Here is a 13,557-nt window from a genome sequence, read left to right as displayed (position 1 = left end):
ATTTTATTGGAAATTCCTCTAGTTCCTTGTAATAAGAGATCAAGGGTTGATCTTTATTTTCAGTGATGGTAAAGATGTGAGATCGTATCTTTATACTGGGCTTTTATGAATTTTAGTAGGAAGATGGAAAAGGCTGCATCAAGGGATGCTATTCAGAAGGACACTTATCTGAATCCCAAGGAAAACTGATGCCACGATTCTTTTCCACTGAAATCATACTTTATTTATTACTTCTTATAATAATTTTTTTAAGAGACATATGTCAGGTCAATTCTACTCCTTTGGAGCAAATGCCAGAAATCAGTCACAAAAGCCCTTTCACTATAAATTTTACAGAAAACTTCAACACCTCAACAACAAAAATACAAACAACCCAATTAAGAAATGGGCAAAAGACATGAACAGACACTTCACCAAGGAAGACATTCATGTGGCTAACAAACACATGAAGAGATACTCATGATCATTACAGGTATTAGAGAAATCAAAACTACAATGAGATACCATCTCACCCCAGCAATAATGGCACTGATTGAAAAAACGGAAAATAACAAATGCTGGCAAAGTTGTGGGGAGATTAGAACTCTTGTACACTGCTGGTGGGAATGTAAAATGGTACAACCACTATGGAAAATGGCATGGCATTTCCTTAAAAAGCTAGAAATAGAAATACCATATGATCCAGCAATCCCACTGCTAGGTATATATATTCTAGAGAAATAAGAGCTGTGACAAGAATAATTTACGAATGGATACATAGGTAGATGTGTACACTGGGGCAGGGTGTATGAGATTACACTCACATGCATACATAGGTTTGGCTGTGAATATTTCTACATACATATTTGTATGTGCTGCATGTATACTTAGAGCACGCAGGGGGCACAGTCATGGAAACAACTTAAACATAACCAAATTCCTCATGGAAGTGAGTTACTTGGCTTGAGGGCTAAAGACCATAGTCCTGGCGGACATCTAAGCCAATTGACATAACATAGCTCATAAAGAAAATGTTCCATATTCTACTTTGGTGAGTAGCATCTGGGGTCTTAAAAATAGCGAGCAGCCATCTAAGGTATAACTACTGAACTCTTTCCATCTGGAGCAAAGGAGAGTGAAGAAAACCAATGACTCAAGCAAACAATTAGTCCAAAAGACTAATGGACTACAGGAACCACAGTCTCCACCAGCCTGAGAGGAGAAGAACTAGATGGTGCCAGGCTACCACTACCAACTGCTCTGACTGGGATCACAATAGAAGGTCCCAGTTAGAGTCGGGGAAAAAAGTAGAATAAAATTCAAATTCCTAAACGAGACCAGATTTACTGGTCTGAGAGAGAGTGGAGGAACTCCTGAGACTATAGCCCTTAGACACCCTTCTAGCTGGGAATTGAAGCCATTCCTGGGTATCACCTTTCAGACAAATAATAGATACCCACTGCCGTTGAGTCGATTCTGACTCACAGCAACCCTATAGGACAGAGTAGAACTGCTCCGTAGGGTTTCCAAGGAGCGCCTGGAGGATTCGAACCTCCGACTTCTTGGTTAGCAGCCGTAGCACTTAACCACTATGCCACCAGGGTTTCCAAGTAATAGACAGGCGTATAAAGAAACAATATCAATCATCTACATGAGGCCAAAAGGAAAATATATGCCCAAAAGCAAAGACAAGAAAGCAGAAATGGGCAGAAAAATCAGAAGAATGAAAATGGGGAACTCAGGGTGGTAATGGGGAGAGTGCTGACACATTGCAGGGAGTGCAGCCTATGTCCTGGAAGAATCTATGTATCAGCTATTGAGTGAGAAACTAATTTGCTCAGTAAACCTTTACCTAAACCACACACACACACACACACACACACACAAAGCCATTCCACGTGTTTTTGGAAATAGAAATATATACTTCTATCTTTAAAAAATCTATTTATAGAAGAACTATACTAAAAAACCTTTTGTTCGTTCTTGTTCACATACAAGAAGAGAAGGTGATGTTCTGGAGACCTTGGAGATCACTTGTTCTGATCTGCCCCATTTTATGGAGCAATCATATGAGGCTGATAGATAGGACCAGAATCTCCATCTCATGACTCCCAGTGTCCACTGCTCTTCCCAATACATTATGAGACTTCATCACTGAGAAGCATTCAAATAAAAGCAGAGCCTTAGAATATATTATTTCTAGATTCTCTCCTTATGCTAACATCCTATGAATCTTTGAGTCAAAGTTGGCTTTAATAAAAGAGTAACTCAATTGGAGCCAACTCAGTTGCATGAGGTCACTGAATACAGGGGTTGAAAGTAATGCTGGGATTAAAGACTACTCAGAAAAGGGACTCATCAGCTGGACTAATCAAAACATTGCCCAAATGACAGAAGTTTTGAATAATATACGAAGTCTGCTTTGCTTCTGTCTGTCCTTTAGAGATTACAGCGGAATGAATATTTGAACACTTAATGACAAGTTATTTCTATATCCAGTATAGAGAATGGTGTTGCTCTCTGAAAAGCTATATGTAAAGTGAAATTGTTTACTGAGCTCATTTTCATCACAAAGTTGGAAGTACATGAAATGCGGCTAAAATCTTCCAAGGTTAAGAATTTTAGGCAAGAAATAGGTTAAATGAGAGGGAATTCATAGCATGTATATTACTGTACAGAATACAATAACGCTTCAATAGTACAAAACCTGAAAAGAACACAAAGACAAAAGAATATTCTACCAGTGGGTTAAGACAGCTCTGACCAAGTTTTCACTTAGGATGAAAAAAATGTCAACAGATTAAGGTATTACTGGCTTAAAACTTGTCTGTCAGTTTGTCATACCGTGGGGGCTTGCTTGTTGCTGTGATGCTGGAAGTTATGCCACTGGTATTGTGGGGTCACCCATGGCAGACAGGTTTCAGCTGAGCTTCTAGGCTGAGACCGACTAGGAAGAAGAACCCAGCGGTCTACTTCTGAAAAGAATTAGCCAGTGAAAACCTTATGAATTGCAGTAGAACACTGTCTGATATGGTGCCAGAAGATGAGGCCCTCAAGGTGGAAGGAACTCAAAAGACAACTGGGGAAGAGCTGCCTCCTCAAAGTAGAGTTGACCTTAATGACTTGGGTGGAGTCACGCTTTTGGAACCTTCATTTGCTGATGTGACAAGACTCAAGATGAGAAGAAACAGTTGCAAATACCCATTAATAATTGAAACAGGAAATGTACAAAGTATGAATCTGAGAAAATTGGAAATTGTCAAAAATTAAATGGAACACATAAACGTTGATATCCTATGCATGAGAAAGCTTAAATAGGCTGCTACTGGCCATTTTGAATCAGACAATCATATGATCTACTATGTTGGGAATGACAGTTTGAAGAGGAATGACGTTGTGCTCATAATCAAAAAGAATATTTCAAGATCTATCCTAAACTACAACGCTGTCAGTGTTAGCGTAACATCCATATGCCTACAAGGAAGACCAGTTAATACAGCTATTATTCAAATTTACACACCAACCATTAAGGCCAAAGATGATGAAATTAAAGATTTTTACCAACTTCTGCAGTCTGAAATTGATCGAACATGCAATCAATATGCACTGATAATTACTAGTGATTGGAATGCAAAAGTTGGAAACAAAGAAGGATCAGTAGTTGGAAAAATATGGCCTTGGTGATAGAAACGATGCAGAAGTTAGCATGATAGAATTTTGCAAGACCAACAACTTCTTCATTGCAAATACCTTTTTTCAACAACATAAACAGCAACTATACACATGGACCTCACCAGATGGAATACACAGGAATCAAATCGACTACATCTGTGGAAAGAGACGATGGAAAATATCATCAGCCAGAACAAGGCCAGGGCCAAACGCAGAACAGACCATTCATTGCTCATACGCAAGTTTAAGTTGAAACTGAAGAAAATTAGAACAAGTCCGCAAGAGCCAAAATATGATCTTGAGTATATCCCACCTGAATTTAGAGACCACATCAAGAATAGATTTGATGCACTGAACACTAATGACTAAAGACCAGACAAGTTGTGGGATGACATCACGCATGTAGAAAGTAAAAACTCATTAAAAAGACAGGAAAGAAAAGACTAAAATGAATGTCAGAAGAGGCTCTCAAACTTGCTCTTGAACTTCGAGAAGCTAAATTGAAAGGAAGAAATGAAGTAAAAGAGCTGAACAGAAGATTTCAAAGGGTAACTCGAGAAGATGAAGTGAAGTATTATAATGACATGTGTAAAGACCTGGTGTTAGAAAACCAAAAGTGAACGACACGTTCAGCATTTCTCAAGCTAAAAAACTGAAGAAAAATTCAAGCCTCGAGTTGCAATAGTGAAGGATTCTATGGGGAAAATATTACATGACAGAGGAAGCATCAAAAGAAGGTGGAAGGAATACACAGAGGCACTATGCCAAAAAGAACTGCTTGACAGTGAACCATTTCAGGAGCTAGCACATGATCAGGAACTGATAGTACTGAAGGAAGATGATGAAGGTGCACTTAAGACATTGGCAAAAAACAAGGCTCCAGGAATTGATGGAATATCAATTGAGATGTTTCAGAAATGGATGCAGCACTGAACGTGCTCGCTTGTCTATGCCAGGAAATTTGGAAGAAAACTATTTGGCCAACCAACTGGAAGAGATCCATATTTATGCCTATTCCCAAGAAAGGTGATCCAACTGAATGCAGAAATTATCTGACAATTATCATTAATATCACATATAAGTAAAATATTGCTGAAGATCATTCAAAAGCAGCTGAAACAATCTATCAACAGGGCACTGCCAGAAATTCAAGCCAGATTTAGAAGACATGGAACCAGGGGTATCACTACCGATGCCAGAAGGACCCTGGCTGAAAGCAGAGAATACCAGAAAGACGTTTACCTGTGATTTGTTGATAATGCAAATGTATTCAACTGCGTGGATCATAACAAATTATAGATAACATTGGGAACAATGGGAATTACAGAATACTTAATTGTGCTCATGAGGAACCTGCATATAGACCAAGAGGCAGTCATTTGAACAGAATAAGGGGTTACTGCGTGGTTTAAAGTCAGAAGAGGTGTGTGTCAGGGTTGTATCCTTTCACCATACTTATTAAATCTGTACGCTGAGTAAATAATCTGAGAAGCTGGACGATATGAAGAAGAACAGGGCATCAGGATGGAGAAAGAATCATTAACAACCTGCAATATGCAGATGACACAACCTTCCTGCTGAAAGTGAAGATGAAGCACTTACTGATGAAGATCAAAGACCACAGCCTTCAGTATGGATTACATGGCAACATAAAGAAAACAAAAATCCTCACAACTGGACCAATAAGGAACATCGTAATTAACAGAGAAAAGATTGAAGTTGTCAAGGATTTCATTTTACTTGGATCCACAATCAACACCCATGGAAGCAGCAGTCAAGAAATCAAAAGACGCATTGCCTTGGGCAAATCGGTTGCAAGAGATCTCTTTAAAGTGTTAAAAAGCAAAGATGTCACCCTGAGGACTAAAGTATGCCTGACCCAAGCCATGGTATTTTCAGTGCCCTCATATGCATGCGAAAGCTGGACAATGAATAAGGAAGACAAAGAAGAACTGACACCTTTGAATTGTGATGTTGACGAAGAATACTGAATGGACTGCCAGCAGAACAAGCAAATCTGTCTTGGAAGAAGTACAGCCAGAATGCTCCTTAGTAGCAAGGATGCTGAGACTATGTCTCACAGACTTTGGACGTTTTATCAGGAGGGACAGTCCGTGGAGAAAGACCTCATGCTTGGTAAAGCAGAATGTCAGTGAAAAAGAGGAAGACCCTCAAAGAGATAGACCGACACAGTGGCTGCACCAATGGGCTCAAGCACAACAATTGCAAGGATGGCACAGGACCAGGAGTGTATCATTCTGTTGTACATAGGGTCATTATGAGTTGGAACTGACTTGACAGCACCTACCAACAACATCAACGGAAAGACTCAGTTGTGGAAAGTCAGTTTTCTTAAAAGTAACATAACCCAATATTGTTCAAGTAGAAAATAACCCTAGCAATCATCTAGCTCAAGGACGTTTTGTTTACTGGGAGTATATGAGAAAACATCTGGAGATATATAAATTACGTGTAATTTTATGGAGAATATTATTTATATATGAATATATTAGTTCATCAGCAGGGCAGTTCTATAGCTTCCATTTGTTTTTCAAAAGGGCTTATGATTTAAGAAAGGATGAGAATCAGTAAGAATCAGTCAAGATTCTCATCTTAAGAGATAACTGGGACAAAGATGGTTTGATAAAATTTTCTAGGTCATACGGTTAATTAGCATTGTGGTTAGTACAGATGATCCCTAACTTCTAGGCTAAGAATTATTTTATTATACATTTTCTTAGGAGCCCTGATGGTACAGTGGATAAGGGCTGAGCTGCTAACCAAAATGTCAGCAGTTCAAATCCAGCAGCCACTCCTTGGAAACCCTATGGGGCAGCTCTGCTCTGTTATACAGGGTCACTATGAGTTGGAATTGACTCTACGGCAATGGGTTATATTTTCTTATGTAATATATTTATGAGGATTATCATATAAAGTTCTGTGTGACTCTGTGGAAGCCAAGAGTCGATAATGATGTCCACTGGTGATCTACAAAATATCTTTTCAGTAAAATCGCTTAGTAATGTTGGAGTATATATTTAATAAAATATTTCTCTCAAGCCAATAGCTCAAAAAATTATCAACTTAGATGTCAGAAAGAAATTTATTAGTATCTGTATATTATATTTGTCTTCTTAAAAATCTCAAAGGAATTAATGAAAACATATCAAATATTGCATTGTTGTTAGATGCCGTCGAGTCGGTTCCGGCTTGTACTATCAAACGTTGTTGTTAGGTGCCATCGAGTCAGTTCCGACTCACAGTAACCCTATAGGATAGAGCAGAACTGCCCCACAGTGTTTTCAAGGAGTGGCTGGTGGATTCGAACTGTGGATCTTTTGGTTAGCAGCTGAGCTCTTAACCACTATACCACTGGCTCCAAAAAACCACCATATTATTAAAAAAAAAATTACCTTAAAAAGTCAATATATTTTCTCATGTGAACAATAAACAAAGCAAAATTAACAGAAAACAAATCCTCTTCACATAATCACAAAAATATATAATACTTAGAAATAAACTTGATAAGAAATAAATGCAACCTGTATGAAGGAAACTATGATTTCACTTAGCTATATAAAAGAACATTTTCAAAAGATGGATATTAAATACCATAGCCCTAGATGCAAAAAATCTCTCTAAGTTGTAAAATACTAATTTCCCCAAATTATTTTCTAAAATTACCTCCAATTAAAACCCTGTTTGGATTTCTTGTTGTTGTTGCGTTGTCAGGTGCTGTCAAGTCAGTTCTGACTCATAGTGACATTATGTATAACAGAATGAAACACTGCCTGGTCCTGTGCCATCTTCACAATCTTTGCTATGCTTGAGCCCACTGTCGTAGCCACTGTGTCAATCCATCTCATTGAGGGTCTTCCTCTTTTTTGCTGACCCTCTACTTTACCAAGCCTGATGTCCTTCTCCAGGGACCGATTCCTTCTGTCCAGAGTACATGAGGTGAAATCTTGCCATCCTCACTTAGAAGCGTGGTAAACTTTTTGTAATATTAATCTAAATGATTAAACAGGCTAGAATGGCCCATTTCTATCTGTTGCACTAAAATTTAAAAAGTACAATAATTAAACCTCCATGATATTGACATAAAATTATACTGTCAATGGAAGAAAAATGAAGCCTAGTAATGACCATAAAAGTATTCATCATAATTTTGACTAAAATGCCATATTTAATTAGTAGGAATAAATGGATTATTCAATAAATGGCCCTGGGAAACGAGTTAGGCATCTAGGAAAAAAAAAAAAATATATATATATATATATATAAAATTATATCCAAGCCTCAAACTGGTATATCAAGCTCTCCTGACCATAAGAAGTAAAGGTCTTTGCTCTTCTTTACGTCCACTCTATCTTTTGGGTCACCCTGAAATTCATGTTCCCTGTCAAGAGACATGTCTTCAACCCTGAGCTCATTTTATAATAAGAATTTGGTACTCCCTGAGCCAAAATTCATACCCAAAGCGACCCTATAGGACAGAGAAGAACTACCTCATAGGGTTTCCAAGGAGCACCTAGTGGATTTGAACTGCTGACATTGTGGTTAACAGCCATAGCACTTAACCACTATGCCACTAGGGTTTCCAACTACCTACAGCACCCAGTATTCCCAGGTGGTCTCCCATTCAAGTACTAACCAAATCCGACACTGCTTAGCTTATGAGATCAGGCAAGATTGGGTGTGCTCAGGTGGAGGTCACTACGAGTCAGAATCGACTCGATGGCAATGAGTTTGGTTTTTTAATTTTTTTTGAGCCAGAAATATATTACTGTCCCTGATCTTAACAATCACACAACTCAGGATAAGCCAATGGATAGAAAGTAAGAGGCCAAAGCGAGGAAGATTTTCAATAAGTAAAGCCATAGGATCCCTTAGCTGGAGCACAGGAAGCCAATGAATGGTCAGCAAATTACGGCCTCAATACAAAGACTCTTTGGAGACCATACTCAAAGAAGACCCTCTTGCCAAAGTCTAGGGTCAGGGCAGGGCCCAAGCTGTTTAAGAGCCAAGAGAGTCCTCCCAGGGCTGACAGGCCAAAATGACATAAGAAGCACCTTTTTGGCGGGATTTAGGAATTCAGTAAGAGCAAGCACTGCCACCAAACTTATCACTAGCTAGAAGGTGGAAGGATGTTTGGATCATCTACTGAGACAGAAAATACAGAAAAAGGAACAGAATTGGATGTGAAGAAGGGTAGAAATGACTCTAGAGAAGAGGACTCTTCCTGGCAAAATTAAAGTCCTGTAAAGTAGAACCCACAGCTTATGCTACTACATAGCAAGAAATTTAAAACACATCAGTAATTGGCTGATTTGTTGCAACATCTCATAAATTCCAAGTCACTAAGTGAGGACTAAGCCTTCTAAGATTTAAATATTTAAATAGCATAGGAGATATTACATGGAGGTTAGTATACAATATATACTTGGTACACTATTGAAGTACAGTCCTGGCCAGTATCTTCACGAGAGAAAATTAGCTTCAGTCATAAAGTATTAGCTGGTTTACTCTTCTTTGCTTTAGGACTATGACCTTGTGGTATATTTGCTTCTCTAAATTGTTTGTTTCAATTAAAAAAGTCATTGTGATGACAGAGAATCCCTGATGGTGCAGAAGAGCAGTAGGATGCAGACCTCAAATTCTCATAAAAAAACCAGACTTAATGGTCTGACTGAGACTGGAGGGACCCCAGAGGTCATGGTCCCTGGGCTTTCTGCTAACCCAAGACTGGAACCATTCCCAAAGCCAACTCTTCAGACAGGGATTGGACTGGACGATAAGACAGAAAATGATACTGGTGAGGAGGGAGTTTCTTGGCTCAAGTAGACACATGAGGCTATGTGGGCAGCTCCTGTTTGGAGGGGAGATGAGAAGGCAGAGGGGGACAGAAACTGGCTGAATGGACACGGGAATACAGGGTGGAGAGAAGGAGTGTACTGTCTGACTACGGGGAGAGCAACTAGGAGTATATAAAAAAATAGCAAAGTGTATATAAATTTTCGTATGAGAGACTGACTTGATTTGCAAACTTTCACTTAAAGCACAATTTTGAAAAATGCAAAAATACATAAATAAATAAAATTAGAGTAAACAAAAATCAGTGTGAGGGAACAAAAAACTGAGCTATTTTATAAGCACTTTGAAATGTCCCACTTTACATATTAAATCAGGGAGACACTTAGTACTGATATCCAGAGTTCATGCAGATAGTCATATTAATTTAGTAAATTTTTTTTCACAATAAAATTATAAACAGGCTAGAGATTTCTAACTTTGCAATGTGTTCATCCTTGACTGGGATAAAAGCTAAAGTTTGTTCTGTAATTATCCCAAAACAGAGGAATCATTATATGTACATAAATTTACCACCAATTTAAATTAGCAGAGTGAAAAACAAGTAATAAATAATTCATTCTTGGGGGAAAAACAGCAGAGAAGGAGCAATTGTTTTCATGTTGTTATTAAGGGACCTGATACAAGTAGACTACAGATTACAAATTGATTATTGCATCGAAAGTCAGATATAGAGTTTAAAAAGGACAAGAGCAATGGAGACAATCCTTCAGTTTTATATATCATAAACCAGTATGTGGTTAATAGATGATACTCACCAACACTCAACAGTATCCGTACTTATATTAATGAACGTCAGGTACTGTAAGGTCTCCCAGGAGAGAGAAAAACCGTTCCTGCTCCTGTCTGAAATCCGGGGGAATTCAGAATTTGGATAGTCAACGTATTTAAAAGGGGCAGAATCCTGCCTTTGAATGTCCTGTGAGTCTGTTGTCTAGACTTCATGGTGATCCAGTTTTAACCAACTGGGCAATAAAAATGTTGGTCTATGATAGCATAAAATGATGAGATACTATCATGAAGTATAGACTCAGGGTAACTTACTTCCCAACACAGAAGAGAGTAATGATTTCTGAATTTCTTTCTCTTTTGATCTGAACAGGATGATGTGACCAAGATGGTGCAGAAGCTTCTGTTTGTGGTCCACTCATTCATTCCTGCGTTTATTCACTGAAATACATGGATTGTGCAAGGGCTCTCTATATACATCGAGATCAGTATCATGAGGAGAACACAAAGACAGGATTTTGTGGTATAAAGTATGTACATATACAGTAAAACCCATGAAAGTCAGAGCCTGCCTAAGGCGGAAACCTGTCAGAGAAAGAAAACTCAAGTATTTCCCACTAAAACAAGTAACAGAAAAGCGGTAAGACTACATCCAGTCAAAGGTGGAAAACTTGCAAGACCCAGAAAAACAATGCAGTCCTGTTGAGTTCCGGCTCTCACAGGTTTCACTGCATATATATGTGTGTGTGTGTGTGTGTGTGTGTCTATCCGTCCACCTATCTACCAAGAAACACATACTTACACATATATACTTGTCGGTGTGTGTTTGTGTGTGTATTAACTATAACACAACAGTAATGAATACCTCATAATTCCATAGCACTTTTCAATTTGCAAACTGCTTTTTCATACATTATTTAAGCTCACCAATGACTCTCCAAGTTAGGCATTTTGTATTATCTCCATTGTAGAGATGAGAACACTTGGCTTATTCTCCTAGAGCAACTGTGAGATGATACATGTAGCATTTTTACAAAGATTAAAATCATTCTTCTTCCAACTGTGATATTGAGTCTAGTAACTTTTCCTAAGGTATGTTCTTCAGAACTCTAGAGCCATAGAATGTTAATAGAACATTGTGCATTGTAAAAATATAGGGTTCCAAGGTAAAGCTGATACATGTGGCACTGGGTTAAATAAAATTTAATCAGTTTCTTTGGGATTTCTCTGAGTTTATGCTATGCTAATATTCCTTGTTAGTCCTCAAAAGGTGGGACGGAGTGTTGCATTTCTCAGACTTATATGACAACAGAAACTTCTGTTGCTCGGAGCATCTGCTTGGTATGAACACATGTGAAAACTCTGGTGGAAAGATATTTTGAGTATATTGCAACTTCACTGTTTTCTTGCTGTGAATGTTTTCTCCTAGTGAGTGATCTTGGCAACTAGTGATCATCTATCTCAACTCCCAACCTGCTATCTGAAACCCAGAAGGTCCCTTTCAGAGAATAGAGACCGTTATGCAATTGAAAGCTAATTTGTGTGTTGCTTGGTCTCCAAGTGTCCAAATAATTTTTAAACACATGCTTAAGACCGCAGAGATCATTTAACCTCCTAACTGGACAGTCATATCTACTTTATTCTCAAATTTTTACAATAAGCAATGTTTATGATTACACTCAGAAATAAAATATAAAGGAAGCCTGGGTTTTAGAAATAATTTGTTTGTTCTTTCTGACAAAAGAGGGGAAACTTGTCCCTAAAACAGGGAAATGTTTTCTGGTTTCTTGATGTCTTTGTTAAGTAAGATAATTAGCCACTCTTTTAAAGCTGATGGGGATTTGATTTTAGTTTCCCAGAACTAACAGTAATATAAATTGTTTCTAATGATGAAATTTTAAGTGCTATATTGTGTTGCTTCAGCTCTAAGGTTAATTCCCTCTTAATGGACCTCCTTGATCCGTGAGGAACAGCTATGTCCAAATAACTTCGCCGATGTGATAAATATTGAGAAAGACTAGGAAAGAAGAGGAAGAACTGGAGTGTAGCTGGTTTGCACTGTTTTTAGCTGGGGAGAATTAAATTCTCCCAAAGTTCCAAGGTTTTTTAAAAACCTTGCTACTCAAAGTGTGGTACAGGGTCCAGGGGCATCAGCAAAACCTGCAAGCTGTTAAAAATGCAGTGTCTCAGGCCACACCCCAGACCTACGGAATTAGAATCTGTATTTTAACGAGATCCCCAGAAAATTCTTATGCACCTTAAAATTTAAAAGGCCCTGGTAAAGAAAAGATAAACAACAACAAAAAACCACCTTTTAAGAGTCTCTAATTTGGGACCGTTTTACCAGATGAAAACCTTAAATTTAGGCTTTTTTTTTTTTCCTTGCCTTATTTCATATATTCCCAAGGATGAGAACCTACAGGTAAGGGTTATCTAGAAAATACTCTATAACACTTTTTATAGAACCTGAAGAAGTGCAGTGCTAGTAAATTCTACCTTCTTGAGGGAAATTTGATGCAGTTATTAAAATAACCAGTTCATAATATCATAAGCCTGGGCATTTTTTCCTTACATGAAGCTTGTAAATGCTAAGCAGTTAATAACTAGAAAGGCCTTGAAATCAATCAGCTTTTATGATGTTTTATCCAACGAGGATCAGGAGATTAGGGATTAAAATTGTCAATGGAAATTTAAAAATGATGTTGGACTTAATCCTTTTTTCCCATTCTAGATTCCTGAGCTTTGTCTTTTTTTTTTTTTAAAGCCACTGATGCAGGTACAATTTTAGGTATCTGCAGTAGCTAAGCATACTCCCGCCAAAGGATTAAGAGATAAAAGAGCTTCTCACTGCTACAAAATACTTTCATCTCTAACCCTTGAAGCAGATCATTTATTTTAAAGTTCAGTGTGTCATGGCCTTAGAAGTAGAGACAGCTTCCAGAGAGAATGTAAGGTAACATTTTAGCTACAAAAGTAAGCTACTGACAGAGATGTGATCTAGCTGAGGAAGCAAAGCTTGGCAAGTAGAATTCTACTGCTAAGCTTACATAAAGCATAAGGAGCATAAGAACAAAAACCCTGTTGCCCTTCAGTCAATTCCAACTCATGGTGACCCTACAGGACAGAGCAGAACTGTCCCCTACGGTTCCCAAGGAGTGGCTAATGAACTGCAGACCTTTTGGTTAGCAGCAGAGCTCTTAGCCACTGAGCCACCAGGGCTCCATAATGAGCACAGGCTGTTTTATAGTGAGCAGAATATTCAAAATTACCATATTCCCATATTTTAGCTAATTCTATGGGATATGA

The 13,557-nt window shown here is 38.1% G+C and overlaps 1 protein-coding gene across 1 annotated transcript in view; it reads right to left on the bottom strand.

Annotated features, from left to right (window-relative positions):
- Nucleotides 1-13,557, bottom strand: part of KCNH8 (potassium voltage-gated channel subfamily H member 8) — a 447,419-nt gene that overhangs the window by 155,815 nt on the left and 278,047 nt on the right. The window lies entirely within an intron of this gene.

This window comes from Loxodonta africana, chromosome 27 (assembly GCF_030014295.1).
Source record: "Loxodonta africana isolate mLoxAfr1 chromosome 27, mLoxAfr1.hap2, whole genome shotgun sequence".
Classification (NCBI taxonomy): Eukaryota; Metazoa; Chordata; class Mammalia; order Proboscidea; family Elephantidae; genus Loxodonta; species Loxodonta africana.
Note: the sequence above shows the minus strand (reverse complement) of the source record. Positions and strands in the feature narration are given on the sequence as shown.